At 46.4% G+C, this 15,138-nt stretch overlaps 1 protein-coding gene across 1 annotated transcript in view; it reads right to left on the bottom strand.

Annotated features, from left to right (window-relative positions):
• Positions 1 to 15,138, bottom strand: part of NSUN3 (NOP2/Sun RNA methyltransferase 3) — a 210,696-nt gene that overhangs the window by 57,170 nt on the left and 138,388 nt on the right. The window lies entirely within an intron of this gene.

Genomic DNA, 15,138 nt, shown 5'->3' on the forward strand with positions numbered 1-15,138 from the left:
GATCCATCACCGTTATTTATCTCACTGCCCCATCCCAGCTCAGAATCTGGCTATATGCAAATCAGTCTGTCCCTGGCCCAGTGCATCATGGGAACAGGGCAGACTATTAAGACCTCTGTCTTATTTCCGTTTAATTTAAGACAGTTGTCGGCCATCCATAACGCCAATTCCTGCAGGCAAAAGTGAAAATTGTCCGCTGCCTGTTCTTTCGGCTGGGGCAGGGCCACCACCAATTGAGTGTCATCTGCATATGTCACTACTTCTAGCCCATACTTTTCCACTATCTTGGCCGCAGGAGAGGCGTAAAGATTAAAGAGGGTAGGGCTTAGGCTGGACCCTTGGGGTACCCCCTGCTTCAGGCCGACGGGATCAGCTCGAAAAGCACCCTGTGCAACCTGGAAGGTGCGGTCCTGCAAGAAAGACTCCAGCCATTTCCATGCCCTCTCAACTACTCCTCCCCTCCTGAGACACTGTAGTAGTGTGTGATGGGCCACGGTGTCGAATGCGGCGCTGAGATCGAGTAGGATCAGCGCCGCCGTGTGGCCATCATCCGCGTGTTTCCGCAGGGTCTCCGTGGCTCGGAGTAGTGCTGACTCAGTGGAGTGAAATGCGCGGAAACCCGACTCGGTGGCATGGAGCAGTTTGTTGGTTTCAATGTGCGCAGTCAACTGCGCATTGACCTGGAAAGAGAGAGGTTCAAAAATAGACTGAGAGAAGCCATCGACAAGGTGGCTCCTGCACAGAGGAAAAGAGAAAGGAACAGAGGCAAGGGTGCCGCCTGGTTTACGGAGGAATTAAGTGGAAAGAAACAAACCTTACACCAGTACGAAAAGCAGTGGCAAAAGTCGTATGAGCCAGAGGCTTTCAAGCGACATAAAGCTATGTCAACCCTCTACAAAAAAGAAATCATCACAAGGAAGTCTGAGTTCTATGAGGTCAGGATTAGGGAGGAGATTAACATGCAGAAGGAGACCTTTCAAGTACTGAAAGAACTAAGCCAAAAGCAGGAGCCAAAGGCTACTGCCAATTCAGTGGTTTGTAATAAGATACAGACTTTCTTTCTAAATAAGGTCAAGGACATTTTAACAGAAATAAGTAACACCCATATCAGTCCATGCCCCCTGTTAGTGGAAGAACCACCGATCACTCAGGGAGAGATGCTCTCCATATTTCCGACGCTGGGTCACCAGATGCTCCCTGCCCACCAAGGGTATTTAAGATGATTCTCTCTGTGCTGGGGAGGGACCTACTCTCCTTGATTAACCAATCCTTGACAACTGGAAAGGTTCCACTCAATCTCAAGGAAGCCATGGTAACCCAGTTGCTAAAGAAAGCAGGGGCAGACGTCAATAACCTGAAGAATTATCGCCCTATATCTAGGCTCTCCTTCATGGCCAAAGTAGTGGAACAACATGTGCTCAGAACGCTCTCCCTCTCCATAGAGGAACAGCAGTTGTTTCATGTGCGACAGGCAGGTTTTAGGGCCCACCATAGTACAGAGCTGGTAATGCTCGCAGTGCCGGATGAGCTCAGGTTTGCAGAACAAGAAGACGCCCTCTGCGCTGATCCTGCTGGACCTAACAGCTGCGTTCGACACCCTGAACCATGCCCAACTGTTGGTTCGTATTCAGAAGCTGGGAATCTCTGGTGTGGCATATCAATGTATTTTCTCCTTCTTGAAGGGCCGGGCCCAAAAGGATCAGCTAGGGGGCTGTGTGTCCAGTAAATGTGCACTGTCTTGTGGAGGTCCGCAGGGATCTGTGCTATCCCCACTACTTTTTAACATCTACCTCCAGCCGCTGGTGGCGACCTTGGCACAAATGGACTGTCGAGTGTTCAACTACGTGGATGACACTCAGTTGATCCTCCGGATCGATAGCTCTCCTCAAGGGCAGTCTCATGTACAGAATATCCTTAGGTTTACAATGAACTGGATGACTGCCAACTCACTTAAAGTAATCCCTCATAAGATCGATGTACTAGCCATCACCACGGGAGGCAACCCCTGGTCTAATCTCTTTTGGCCACAAGAGCTGGGTACTACACCCACACTGGTGCCTGTCATGAAGAGCTTGGGCAATAAGTTAGACGCTAAGCTCACACTGTCAAGTAAAGTGACCACTGTGGTAGGGACCTTTGGGGGCCTGTTGAGGCAACTCAAGAAACTGGTACCCCTCCTATCACTACCAACTCTGCGCATTGCGGTGACGGCACTGGTTGTGTCACGATTGGACAACAGCAATGCATTATACATTTGGTTACCAGATAAGCTGTTAGGTAAGCTGCAAGTAGTAATGAATGACACAGTAAGATTAATCTTTAAGCTCCTAAGAAGTACACGTCACTCCACTACTGCAGCAGCTTCACTGGCTCCCAATCCAGCCGAGGGCTACGTTTAAGGGCCTATGTATTGCACACAAAGCTCTCTTTAGGCTGGCACCAGAATACACGAAGGACTGCCTAAGGAGAGACGTGCCTGGTCATATCCTCCGCTCTTCCGAGGCAGGTCTGCTGTCCTGCCCACAGTTTGACAAAGTCACCAAGTGCGGACGAGCTTTCTCAGTTCTGATTCCCCAACTTTGGAATAAGTTGCCGGAGAGTCTGCGTAGAGAAGAAACTTTCCTTCCATTCAGGACAAAACAAAAGACTATTTTGTTCACACAGGCCTGGGGTCAAGATGAGCTCTGACCGGGTTGGCTCGGTGATAAGTAACTGCCTGTATGGTTTTGTAATTCTCTCATAAGCACTAAGAGACCGTTGGTGATTATGCACTATACAAATGCCACTAACATTAACAAGAAATATCAGCAATAAAATAACGTGTGCTTTCTTAATTTCCACCTCTAGTGGTTATACGTTTTTGCTAAGTAAATGCCATTGTCATGCACACATACATAGCATATCATTAAATAGCATTTTGTAGGTTGTTTGTCTGTGTGCCTTATAAAATGTATATGTTTTTATATATATATATATATATATATATATATATATATATATATATATATATATATATATATATATATATATATATATATATATCCCATCGCAAAAGTTTGTCTGGTATGAGTGAGCCCACACGAGTGAAGAGGAGTAACCTTGTTTATTCACCAAAGGACCAGCATTCAGTAAACAGCCCACCTGCTTCGCAAAAAACTCAAGTCCTGTGAAGCCCAGCCCGAGGCGTTTCATGCTTAATAGCATTTCTTCAGGAGCTGCAGGCATGGAAATGGAGCAAGGTGTGGCAAGAGGTGGACCACCTTAATTTCAAAAGTCCTGCCCGATAGGGCGTGGCCACACTGTGGCCTTCTGGATCTTGTTGTTTGTTATATTCACATCAAGGTTTGCCACTGCCAAGCTGTATGTGTCCAAATTGACCCCAAGTGGGTAGCAGAAGCATTGGTGCGTTGCTTGCCAAAGGATCATGATTTCTTTCGGTAGGTATCACTCGCCCCTAGGCTGAGGCGTCTTATGGCGTCCCAGCGGGGCTGCAACACCGTGCAGCGAGGCTCAACTCGCGGCTCAGACTGCGCCGCTTCAAAATCCCATCGCAAAAGTTTGTCTGGTATGAGTGAGCCCACACGAGTGAAGAGGAGTAACCTTGTTTATTCACCAAAGGACCAGCATTCAGTAAACAGCCCACCTGCTTCGCAAAAAACTCAAGTCCTGTGAAGCCCAGCGCGACGCGTTTCATGCTTAATAGCATTTCTTCAGGAGCTGCAGGCATGGAAATGGAGCAAGGTGTGGCAAGAGGTGGACCACCTTGAATTCAAAAGTCCCGCCCGATAGGGCGTGGCCACACTGTGGCCTTCTGGATCTTGTGGTTTGTTATATTCACATCAAGGTTTGCCACTGCCAAGCTGTATGTGTCCAAATTGACCCCAAGTGGGTAGCAGAAGCATTGGTGCGTTGCTTGCCAAAGGCTCATGATTTCTTTCGGTAGGTATCACTCGCCCCTAGGCTGAGGCGTCTTATGGCGTCCCAGCGGGGCTGCAATACCGTGCAGCGAGGCTCAACTCGCGGCTCAGACTGCGCCGCTTCAAAATCCCATCGCAAAAGTTTGTCTGGTATGAGTGAGCCCACACGAGTGAAGAGGAGTAACCTTGTTTATTCACCAAAGGACCAGCATTCAGTAAACAGCCCACCTGCTTCGCAAAAAACTCAAGTCCTGTGAAGCCCAGCCCGACGCGTTTCATGCTTAATAGCATTTCTTCAGGAGCTGCAGGCATGGAAATGGAGCAAGGTGTGGCAAGAGGTGGACCACCTTGAATTCAAAATTCCCGCCCGATAGGGCGTGGCCACACTGTGGCCTTCTGGATCTTGTGGTTTGTTATATTCACATCAAGGTTTTCCACTGCCAAGCTGTATGTGTCCAAATTGACCCCAAGTGAGTAGCAGAAGCATTGGTGCGTTGCTTGCCAAAGGCTCATGATTTCTTTCGGTAGGTATCACTCGCCCCTAGGCTGAGGCGTCTTATGGCGTCCCAGCGGGGCTGCAACACCGTGCAGCGAGGCTCAACTCGCGGCTCAGACTGCGCCGCTTCAAAATCCCATCGCAAAAGTTTGTCTGGTATGAGTGAGCCCACACGAGTGAAGAGGAGTAACCTTGTTTATTCACCAAAGGACCAGCATTCAGTAAACAGCCCACCTGCTTCGCAAAAAACTCAAGTCCTGTGAAGCCCAGCCCGACGCGTTTCATGCTGGTCCACCTCTTGCCACACCTTGCTCCATTTCCATGCCTGCAGCTCCTGAAGAAATGCTACTAAGCATGAAACGCGTCGGATGTGAATATAACAAACCACAAGATCCAGAGGGCCACAGTGTGGTCACCCCCTATCGGGCGGGACTTTTGAATTCAAGGTGGTCCACCTCTTGCCACACCTTGCTCCATTTCCATGCCTGCAGCTCCTGAAGAAATGCTATTAAGCATGAAACGCGTCGGGCTGGGCTTCACAGGACTTGAGTTTTTTGCGAAGCAGGTGGGCTGTTTACTGAATGCTGGTCCTTTGGTGAATAAACTAGGTTACTCCTCTTCACTCGTGTGGGCTCACTCATACCAGACAAACTTTTGCGATGGGATTTTGAAGCGGCGCAGTCTGAGCCGCGAGTTGAGCCTCGCTGCACAGTGTTGCAGCCCCGCTGGGACGCCATAAGATGCCTCAGCCTAGGGGCGAGTGATACCTACCGAAAGAAATCATGAGTCTTTGGCAAGCAACGCACCAATGCTTCTGCTACCCACTTGGGGTCAATTTGGACACATACAGCTTGGCAGTGGCAAACCTTGATGTGAATATAACAAACCACAAGATCCAGAAGGCCACAGTGTGGCCACGCCCTATCGGGCGGGACTTTAGAATTCAAGGTGGTCCACCTCTTGCCACACATTGCTCCATTTCCATGCCTGCAGCTCCTGAAGAAATGCTATTAAGCATGAAACGCGTCGGGCTGGGCTTCACCAGGGACCAGGGTCAGCGTACTCGATAATTCTCTCGCCTCGGTGCTCACTCTGATCAGCGATCACACTCGGCAACTCTGGGCATTAGCTTGCCTCATCTTCACTAACGGCCCCACCAGACCGCCGGGGATGCCTGGTCTCACCCTGGAGATACCCATTAAGGGACCATCTCTCAGGGAAGCCAGGAAGGGTTTCGCAGCGGTCGAAGCGGCTTGGGACCCTACGGGTATGTAGTGCGCTATATAAATGCCTATACATTTACATAAATGCCTATACACATTCACAGGACTTGAGTTTTTTGCGAAGCAGGTGGGCTGTTTACTGAATGCTGGTCCTTTGGTGAATAAACAAGGTTACTCCTCTTCACTCGTGTGGGCTCACTCATACCAGACAAACTTTTGTGATGGTATAGATATATATATATATATATATATATCAACATACAAATAAATATATATACATGTGTGTGTGTGTGTGTGTGTGTGTGTGGAGAGAAGGTGATAAATAAAAAAGGTATAATAGAAAACTAAATACATTTACAAGATGTTAAGGAAGGTCGAAACTTAAATACAAAAATACGTTTTATATGTTTAATTAAAATAATCAATTACATAGAAAAATTAAGTTAATATGTTAACATAAATGATGTTCTAGAAAACTTATGTCAACAAAAGATTTTTGGAAAAAACATGGAACTCAAAAGCTCAGTCTGGTCTACCTTATAAAGGATGGGAAGCACTATCGTATAAAAGCAAATTAAACAAATCCAAAAGGAAAGTGTCAGAGGTCAAAATAGACAGAGGAAACTTGTCAGAAGGCAGAATAATTAAGACCACCTAGCCCTATCCCTGTCACATGAAAACAGCCTAAGTCAGATGTCTACTTGCATTCTCAAAATTCAAAGCCAACTATTCTGTAACTAGAGTAGAAAATGTAACTGGAAGGGCAATAATTCAAGCTAAATCTTCAGCTGACCCAACCAAGCCTGTAGAGGAATGTGGCACAAATATGGAAATTTAGCAGCATTTTTGCTGCACTTTATTTTACTCACAATCTTTCATTTTCAGCCTGAAATCAATGGAAACTGTTTTAGCAGAGTATTGCACTTTGAAAAAGGCATGCTTAAAGTGTCTACAGCTCCACGGAAGCACAGCTACAGTCCTAACCTCATGGGAGGGAGCTGTATTTCTCCCTGGGATGTTCTAGCTCCCATGCATGCATCCCTCCCGGGGCACCGCTGCCTCCCAGATCTGTGAGGCAGGACACCTCTTCGTCAGGCGCCCTAGGGCACAGGATTGTAGTGGCTGATCCAAATAAGTGAGACAGGCTTCATAGGGAGGTCACCTCCAGCTTACCTGGTTCAGTCCTCATAGGTCGACTTGAACATACACCTAACACCCTGGTACTATTGCTTGTGCATAATACACAGAGGCATCTTAAAACCTAAGAGGAAGTTGTCAGTGTGACGCAGAATACCAAGTTGGCTAAAACCTCCTAGAACCATACTGCCCAGATTCTTCTGTCATGACAGCATTCAGTGGTGATGGGGATTGGAAGTATATTCCTAAGGCACACCATCATCCACAGAGCACAAGCACTAAAGGAGCGAACTGATTGATCTGTAGATCAAGATCTATGGAAAAGTGAGCTGCAAAGCAAGTAATACGAAATTTAATACATGATTGCATGATAGATATTTTATAAAGTCAGTTTATCTGCTTGATGAGTGTTTACATCTGTATGTTTGCCTGCACTAAGCAGCAAGTCAAAAGTAAAGGTATCACATTTACAATCAAACATACAAAATCACCAACTTTTTGTCTATTTTTCTGTGGAGCTCCGCATTGGCCAATATGTGCCGGATGGGTACTTCATAAACCATGGAAATAAATTGATAACTATGAATGATACAAATAATAAAGTTTTCATAGACTTTGTTCCTGCCTTCCCCAGTAATGCAAACAAATAATTTATTGTTTGAGTACGACAGTATGCCTGGCCCAGGTAGTACAGCATTAGACTTCTCTGTCTTACGCTACAAGTACATGGTCAAAAGATCATTATGTCCACAGTCTAGTCATGTGCTTACTCTTACAAAGCTCCAGAGATAAATAGTCTGATGGTTACTCCCGCTGTGTTCCTGTTCCTACCACTTACATGCTACAATATTTGAGTGTTTACCTGCATGTTTTCCTTTTACAGGCTCCTAAAGGATAGAGTGCACTCTTTACAATCTATGTATCTGGGTGCACAAAAGGACTGAATATTGTAGCCCAGTATGTGTGTCTGGGTATGAGGTAGAGCGAGAGAGACACACAAACAGTCTGGGTGCGGGAATCCCAAATTAAAACAAATCCCATCAATGAAGACATGTCTCACAATACTCCTGAAAGGTGTAAGGAATTGTTCACAAATCTTTTTTCTTTAAATTAGTGTGTGTGTGCATGTGTGTGTGTGCGGATGCATGCATGCATGTGTCTGTTGCACACAACTCATTAATAAAAAACGTTGTGGCTCAGGTCCAAACATTACTCTGACAGGTTACATTTCTAAATATATTTACCTCCCTACTCATCAAGATTCCATTTGGATGAAGGCAGGCAGGAGTGTTGTGATGGTAGTAAAACATTTAAGGAATTCTGGGTGTTCTCCAGGAGTCAGACGGTTGCCACAGAAAAGGGGTCCATCATTTGTGAATTTGTATTCAGCCTACCTTCTGTATTTTATCTGTTTCAGGCATGTAAAATCAACTATAACTCTATGCAAAATGTCGAAATGTACTATTCATAGAACAGGAGTGTTACTATTTCAAACTAAAACGTTTCTTCCTTGAGGGCTAAGTTAAACTAAATGCCCAAGGGAGAACGAACATTTAATTTGTAAACAATGCATAAAAGTATATTTGTTTTTAACATATGGTAACAAAGATTAGTATGGGAGGGTTAACCAAAAATACAGCAGCTCTGAAATCTCATTATTAAATTAAAAAGTGCCTTCATGAAAAGTGCCCATACTACTCTATTCATCCTACTGGAAGCATAAAATCTATATTTCAGACATTTCAGAGCCGGTGACTATGGACAACATGTTTATCTTTTTGGAGAGCGATGCTACAACAGCAATGAGGGTTCGTGATGAAACATTATCCTCAACAAAAACTACTAATATTGTGATCATCATAAAATGGCCAAAAGAGGGCCTCGTTTCCCAAAATGTGGGAATTAAGAGGTTAAAATATATGTTGTGTTCTCACTGCTTCGTCCAAACGCTTTTTCAAATTTCTCGGGCAAGTTTTCTAAAAATCGCGGCCTTTTTACAAAACAGCAGATTTCGTGATTTTTGGGCAAATCGCAAAATTGCGCAATCCTGGAGGATCTGAATTATATGCACACACACAGAATTCCTGCACAGTCGGGAGCCCCCATCCCTGTAGGGTGGCTTCATGAAGACAGGTGTGGAGAAGCTTCCTGCCATACAAATAACAACAAGAAATTTGGGGGTAATGTGTGATGCACTTCAAGAGCTCAAAGACTTATCACTCTCCTTACAGAGGAGGGACATTACAATTGTTAAAGCTCACAGACTTTTGGTTAATCAAGTACATATATTTTGAGCAATGAAGGACTCACCAGGGGAGTTTGCTTCTGCCTCTCAAAGAGCAGTTGACGAGGGCAAATTCAAGAATATTCCTCTTTTCCATGGTAGAAGTAACTCTGTTAACCTTAATCCAAATAAGTTTTGCCAAAGTCTGTCTGTAAATATCAATAAACGATGTGCCCAGGATTCTGAGAAAGAACTTATAGCCAGCTTCAGTGTGCTAGATACAGGCAACTTGCCTTCTGGTGGTGAATGCATTATTTATGGTGAAACAGAGATCCAAAAACTATGTTCAGATTTTCAGCTGCCAGCCAGCGATACTATCCAAGCTTTTAGACTTTTCAAAGATTTTGGTGGAAAGAAAACCCCTGAAGCATTAAAAAAGTTAGTAGTTTGCATGGTAACTCTGCCAGCAAGTAATGCGGATTGCGAGAGAGGTTTCAGCGCAATTAACTTAATTGCTAGTCCAACAAGGGCCTCTCTTCTTGTAGGAACCATTTCTTCATGCTTATGGGTAAAACTCAATGGTCCTCCATTTGAAACATCTGATGCAAAGCTGTATGTATAGAGTTGGCTGGCAAAAGGTAGAAGGTCTGCTGAAGAAAATTGTTGTGAGAAACCCCAGCAAGATAGACACAGTGAATATCTTCAAGGGTTTTGGGAAATCCGGCAATAGATTTCTAAGTAATGTGAATAATTTTTACATGTTTTTTTAAAGTGTTTGGTATTTTATGGCTTATACTTAATAAATATACTTCTTTGCCTATGTTATTATCCTTTGCTGGATGCGACTTCATGATTTTCTTATGCACACAATGCCAGTTATCTTGATTTAGACGACGCCCCTACTCAGAGAGGCCACACCCCTTTAAGACATGTGCCACGCCCCTTTTAGAGCACCACTAGTTCTTTTTTTACACTTAAAGCCCTGGGGGTAGTGCATCCGGGTCTATTCTTCTCTCAATGAGGAGCTTGTGCAACTGGTGGCCATTGTGGGAGCCAGCTAGCCCCCCTAGGTATCCTCACTGTCCAGCCAGTGGACCACGTGCTGGAGGTGGGCAACCAATTAACAGAGCTCTCGGTCAGGGTTTCGTACTGAATAGTGCTCATCTTTGTGCACTGTAGGATTCTGGTTTTGTGTTTTGCATCATCTGTGGCTTAACAGTGAATTGTCCTGCACTTGTGAAGGATTGGTGGCGATTTTGACCTCCGTGGAGCAGTTGTAGAAGAATATGCGCATTGGGAAAAATTGAATCCCCCTGGAAATGCTGTCCTGACAGACTGCACCAAGAAAGCATAACTATCTTGAAACATTTAGAGCAAAGCATTGAATTTTCGAGGGGCAGGTTGTGCGCTTAGCACATTCAGCCCCAGAGTGAATGACTGTACAAAGAGAAAAAGGGGAAAGTTTTCACGCTGTATTTTGTACCTCCACCTCCCCCTGAGGGTTTTTCAATATGTTTATATAATTTCAGTGTTATCATAAGCAGGTTTCATCTTCTGCGTGTATGTGTTAGGAAGTGAGAGCTGCGCAGGGGTGGTTAGGCACTTCCCTCCCATTATAGGTGTCTTCACCGGTAGTTCCTCCTTTCTTAAGACACATTTATTTGGCATAGACTTCAGGTTCTCACTTAACGGAGCTAAGTTACAAGGTAGACAGGTGCATGTTTGAAGGGTAAAGTGTCTCTCTGTCTATTGTGAAGTAAGAATGCAAAGTGTGACCCCTCCCCCCTTTTTCTTAACCAACCCAGGTGATCCCACCATCCTGTGGAAAAAATGGGAAAAAGTGTTCCTAAATTACGCTACTGTGTGTGGGCCCAACCTAGGACTAGAAAGGAAGGTTGCATTACTGGCCTATTACTTGGGCGCAGAGGGAGAGGAAGTCCTAGACCATCTCCCGGATTTAGGAGCACAGGAGGCCAGGGGTCTGAATGAATTTGAAGTTAGTCTAAAGAAGTTAGATTTACACTACCTCCCCAAGACCAGCACTATCATGGAGAGGTACCATTTTGGTAAGAGGGCACAGAAGGATGGGGAGTCTATAGAAGATTTTGTGTCTGAGTTGAGGAAGTTAGCTGCAACGTGCAAGTTTGGGGGAGCGAGCGAGGAGAGAATTAGGGATCAGTTTGTCTTGACCTGCAGGATGGAGCGGGTGCGTGAAGAGCTATGGCTTAAAGATGACCCGCCGTTGAGAGAAGTTCTCATCATAGCCAAGCAGGTAGAGCACATGTTGCAGTGCGTCAAGGAGATTAAGCAAGATGCAGGGGAGAAGAAGAACGATGACAAGACCAATGTCAGTGAGGTGGTGTCCGAATGTGAGACTGTGTCTGTAGTTAAAGGTCAGAAGGCAGTGGGCAAGGAACAGAAGGAAGGCAGGCCAGGAGGATCATTCAAAAGTACCTGCTACAGGTGTGGCAAACAAGGGCACCTAGCCAACGACAAGGAGTGTCCCGCCCTCAGATTCACATGTAACAAGTGTGGTAAGAAAGGCCATTTCAAGCAATATTGCAAGAGTGGGCAGGGGGCCAGTAGACAGAGTAGAGACAGAACGAATGTGGTGTGCGACGAGTTTGTTGTGCAAGTACAAGAGTTGAAGGCGCCTGGTTCCAGAAACCCCATGTGTGCAGAGGTTACAGCACAAGTTGATGAAGATCAAGTCGATAGTCCAAAAGACACCATAAAAGTAGGGGAGGTTGACCTAGAAGCATTGTTTGACTCCTGTTCTAGAATAACAATTATCAATGCCAAGGAGTTCTCACGTGTGTCTAAAGGAAAGATAATCTTGAAGAGGTTAGACCTGAGGCCAGGAGGGTATGCGGGGCGCCCCATCTCCATGAAAGGATACTTTCTGAGTAAAATTGAGTACAGGAACAGGACTACTGTGTCTAAAGTATATGTATCCACTGTAGGAGACAACATTTTGGGGTGGCGAGCTCAGAAGGGTTTGGGTGTGTATCTCAATCCCAACAGCATCCCCAGATTTTGATACAGGAGATACAAGAATGTGAGTCTAACATCACAAAAGAATTTGAAGAGGTGTTTAGGGAAGGGCTTGGGTGTTTGAAGAACTACTGTCACAAAATAAAATTGAAGGTGAATGCCAAGCCCGTTGTGGCAAAAGTTAGAAGACTCCCCATAGCCATTCAGGAGGAGGTCAGAACCGAATTGGAGAAACTGTGTAAGGCTGGAGTCATCGAACCTGTGGAAGCAACTGAATGGTTGGCGCCCATCGTGGCAGCGAAGAAGAAGGATGGGTCAGTCCGGCTCTGCATTGATTTGAGGGCACTCAATAAAGAGGTCGTCGTTGACCGATACCCCTTGCCGAACATCACCCAAATGATGAGCATGCTAGAGGGTGCCAAGGTGTTTTCCACCCTCGATCTCACCTCGGCCTATTTCCAGATAAAACTTCACGAGGAGTCTCAGGAACTCACTGCTTTTGTGACACCCATGGGCGCTTACAAGTTCAAAAGGATGCCTTTCGGCTTAGTCTCGGCGGCTGCCGTGTTCCAAAGAATCATGGGCAACATCCTGAAAGGCATCCCAGGCGTCATGTGTTACCAGGATGACGTACTTGTTTTTGCAAAGAACCAAGTTGAGCATGATGAGAGACTGAGATGTGTGCTGAGGAGGTTTTTGTCCCAAGGCCTTACCGTAAAGAAGAACAAATGTGTTTTTAGCTGTGCAGAGTTGGATTTCCTGGATCACAAGATAACGACAGAAGGCATACGTCCCAAGGCCGAACTGCAAAACACCATCGTGAATCTGTCACCCCCCAAAAGCAAAGACGAGATCAAATCTTTCATGGGGATGTTGGAGTTCTATGGAAAGTTCATAAGAAACTTGGCAGGCAGGACTTACGCCATCAGGCTATTGCTGAAAAAAGAAAACGAATTCAAATGGAGCCAGGAATGCCAGAGCGAGTTCGAGGATGTAAGGAGAGCCCTTGCAGAAGCCCCTAGCTTGAAGTCATACCTGCCCGGCCGGGAAACGATCCTCACCACTGATGCTAGTGCAAAAGGTTTGGTAGCTGTCCTCACCCAGAAAGGCGTGGAAGGAGAAGAAACCGTAGCCTTTGCATCAAGGTCACTCCAGAAGTCTGAGAACAACTACTCAGTCATCGAAAAGGAAGCATTGGCGGTATCTTGGGCTGTAGGAAAATTCAGAGACTTCCTGTGGGGTACGCAGTTCACCCTCCGAACCGACCACAAACCGTTGGTAGAAGTGTTCAGCAAAAAGGGTTTGGATGCCATCTCCAGCAGGATAAGGCGTTGGGTGGTCAGTCTCCAGGAGTACACATTCAATGTCGAGTATGTCCCAGGAACGCAAAACCTTGCAGCTGACTGCCTGTCCAGACTCGTCAGTGGTGTAGAAGCAAGTGAAATGCGAGAAAAAACGGATGAAGAAGAAGAGGGATACATGGTTGAGAATGTCTGCACCATCCAGAAGGCGTTGGGTGAAGAAACGTGGAGAAAGGCACAGGAAGAGGACAAGATTATGGAGGAAATTTGCAGAAGAGTGAGGGATGGATGGAAGCACGGTGACAAACGAGATGAAGAACTACGGCCCTTCCAGGCCGTTAAGGACGAGTTAACCATCGTCGACAGATGCCTGTTCAGGGGAACAAGGCTTGTGCCGCCAGCAGCTGTGAGAGACAACCTGGTCGAGATAGCTCACGAAGGGCACTTAGGTATCACCAAAACCAAGCAAAGACTCAGGGAGAGCTATTGGTGGCCGAACATGGACCTGGTCACCGAAAGGAGAATCAGGGAATGCATCCCGTGCTGCAATAGCGACAAGGTCCTGAAGCAACTGACACCACCCATGGTGTGTAGGCCGCCCCCGTCAGGACCATGGGACGAGTTGGCTTTAGACATCGTGGGCCCGATGTCTGGGGAGCTGCGGACACCTTACATCTTGGTGCTCGTGGATTTATATTCTCGGTGGCCAGAGATAAAACTCGTCAGTGAAGTCACGACAAAGACTGTCATCGGATTCCTACAGGAGGTATTTATCCGAGAGGGGCTCCCCAGCAACATCCTCACTGACAACGGAGTGCAACTATGCTCGAAAGAGATGGAAGACTTCCTAGAAGAAAGAGGCATCAGACACAAGCGATGCGCATTATACCACCCAGAAACCAATGGCATGGTCGAACGCTTTAACAAAACCATCAAGGAGAGCATCCAGCTGGCCAAAGCCAGTGGCATAAGTTGGAAAGAAGAGGTGTGGAGGCGTCTGGAAGCATACAGGTTCACGCCGCATCAGACGACGGGCGTCACCCCGTTCGAATTGCTCCGCGCAAGGACACCCAACACTAAGCTTACCCCGGGGTGGATGGAATGGCACAAGGGGTGGTCGGACCGAACCAAAGAAAAGGATAGTCTGAGGAAACATGAACAGGCCATGAAGGTGAGGAAAGAAGGTTACGACCAACGCAAGGCCACACGGGAGGTTGAGTTCAAAGTAGGTGACAATATCAAAATCAAAGCTCCCACAGGGAAGGCAAGCTGGTCAGAGTACAGCAGTCCCACCAAAATCACTAAACTTTTCAAGAATGCGGTCAAAACTATATGGAACCTAGGGAGAGTGGTCAGGTACCACCCTCCAGTAGAAGTCACCGAAGGTGCAAGGGAGGGGGAGAGTGGTCCAAGACCAGATAGTGGTTTCGCCATCAGGAGGCCGTCGGGTGTCTCTCACCCAGGCCACAGGCCCAACAGGAGAGTGACCAGACCTCCCAGGCACTTTGACCAATATGTAATGATGTAACTATTGCCATTCTGCCTAATGTAAGTTTTTTTCCCTATTTCTGTTTCCTGCTCATTGTTCTATCTAATGTTTTCAATTTCTGCAGGGAAGGGGGATGTGTGGTATCTCCCTCTTTCTGCCTCCCCCGGCGGCTCTGCGTGTGATGGTGCTGCCCGCGGTGACATCACTTAGAATGTCACCGCGACCAGCGTTCCAAGGCGAGCGCCGGGGACACTCTGAGGCGACAGCAGTTCGAGAGGCTGTGGCTGGGGTCACGGGAGTTTTTATCTTAGAATAAACTCTTCCTTGTTATTCACCACCCTGAGTACTGGCTGTCTT

The sequence above is a fragment of the Lissotriton vulgaris genome, chromosome 8 (assembly GCF_964263255.1).
Source record: "Lissotriton vulgaris chromosome 8, aLisVul1.2, whole genome shotgun sequence".
NCBI lineage: Eukaryota > Metazoa > Chordata > Amphibia > Caudata > Salamandridae > Lissotriton > Lissotriton vulgaris.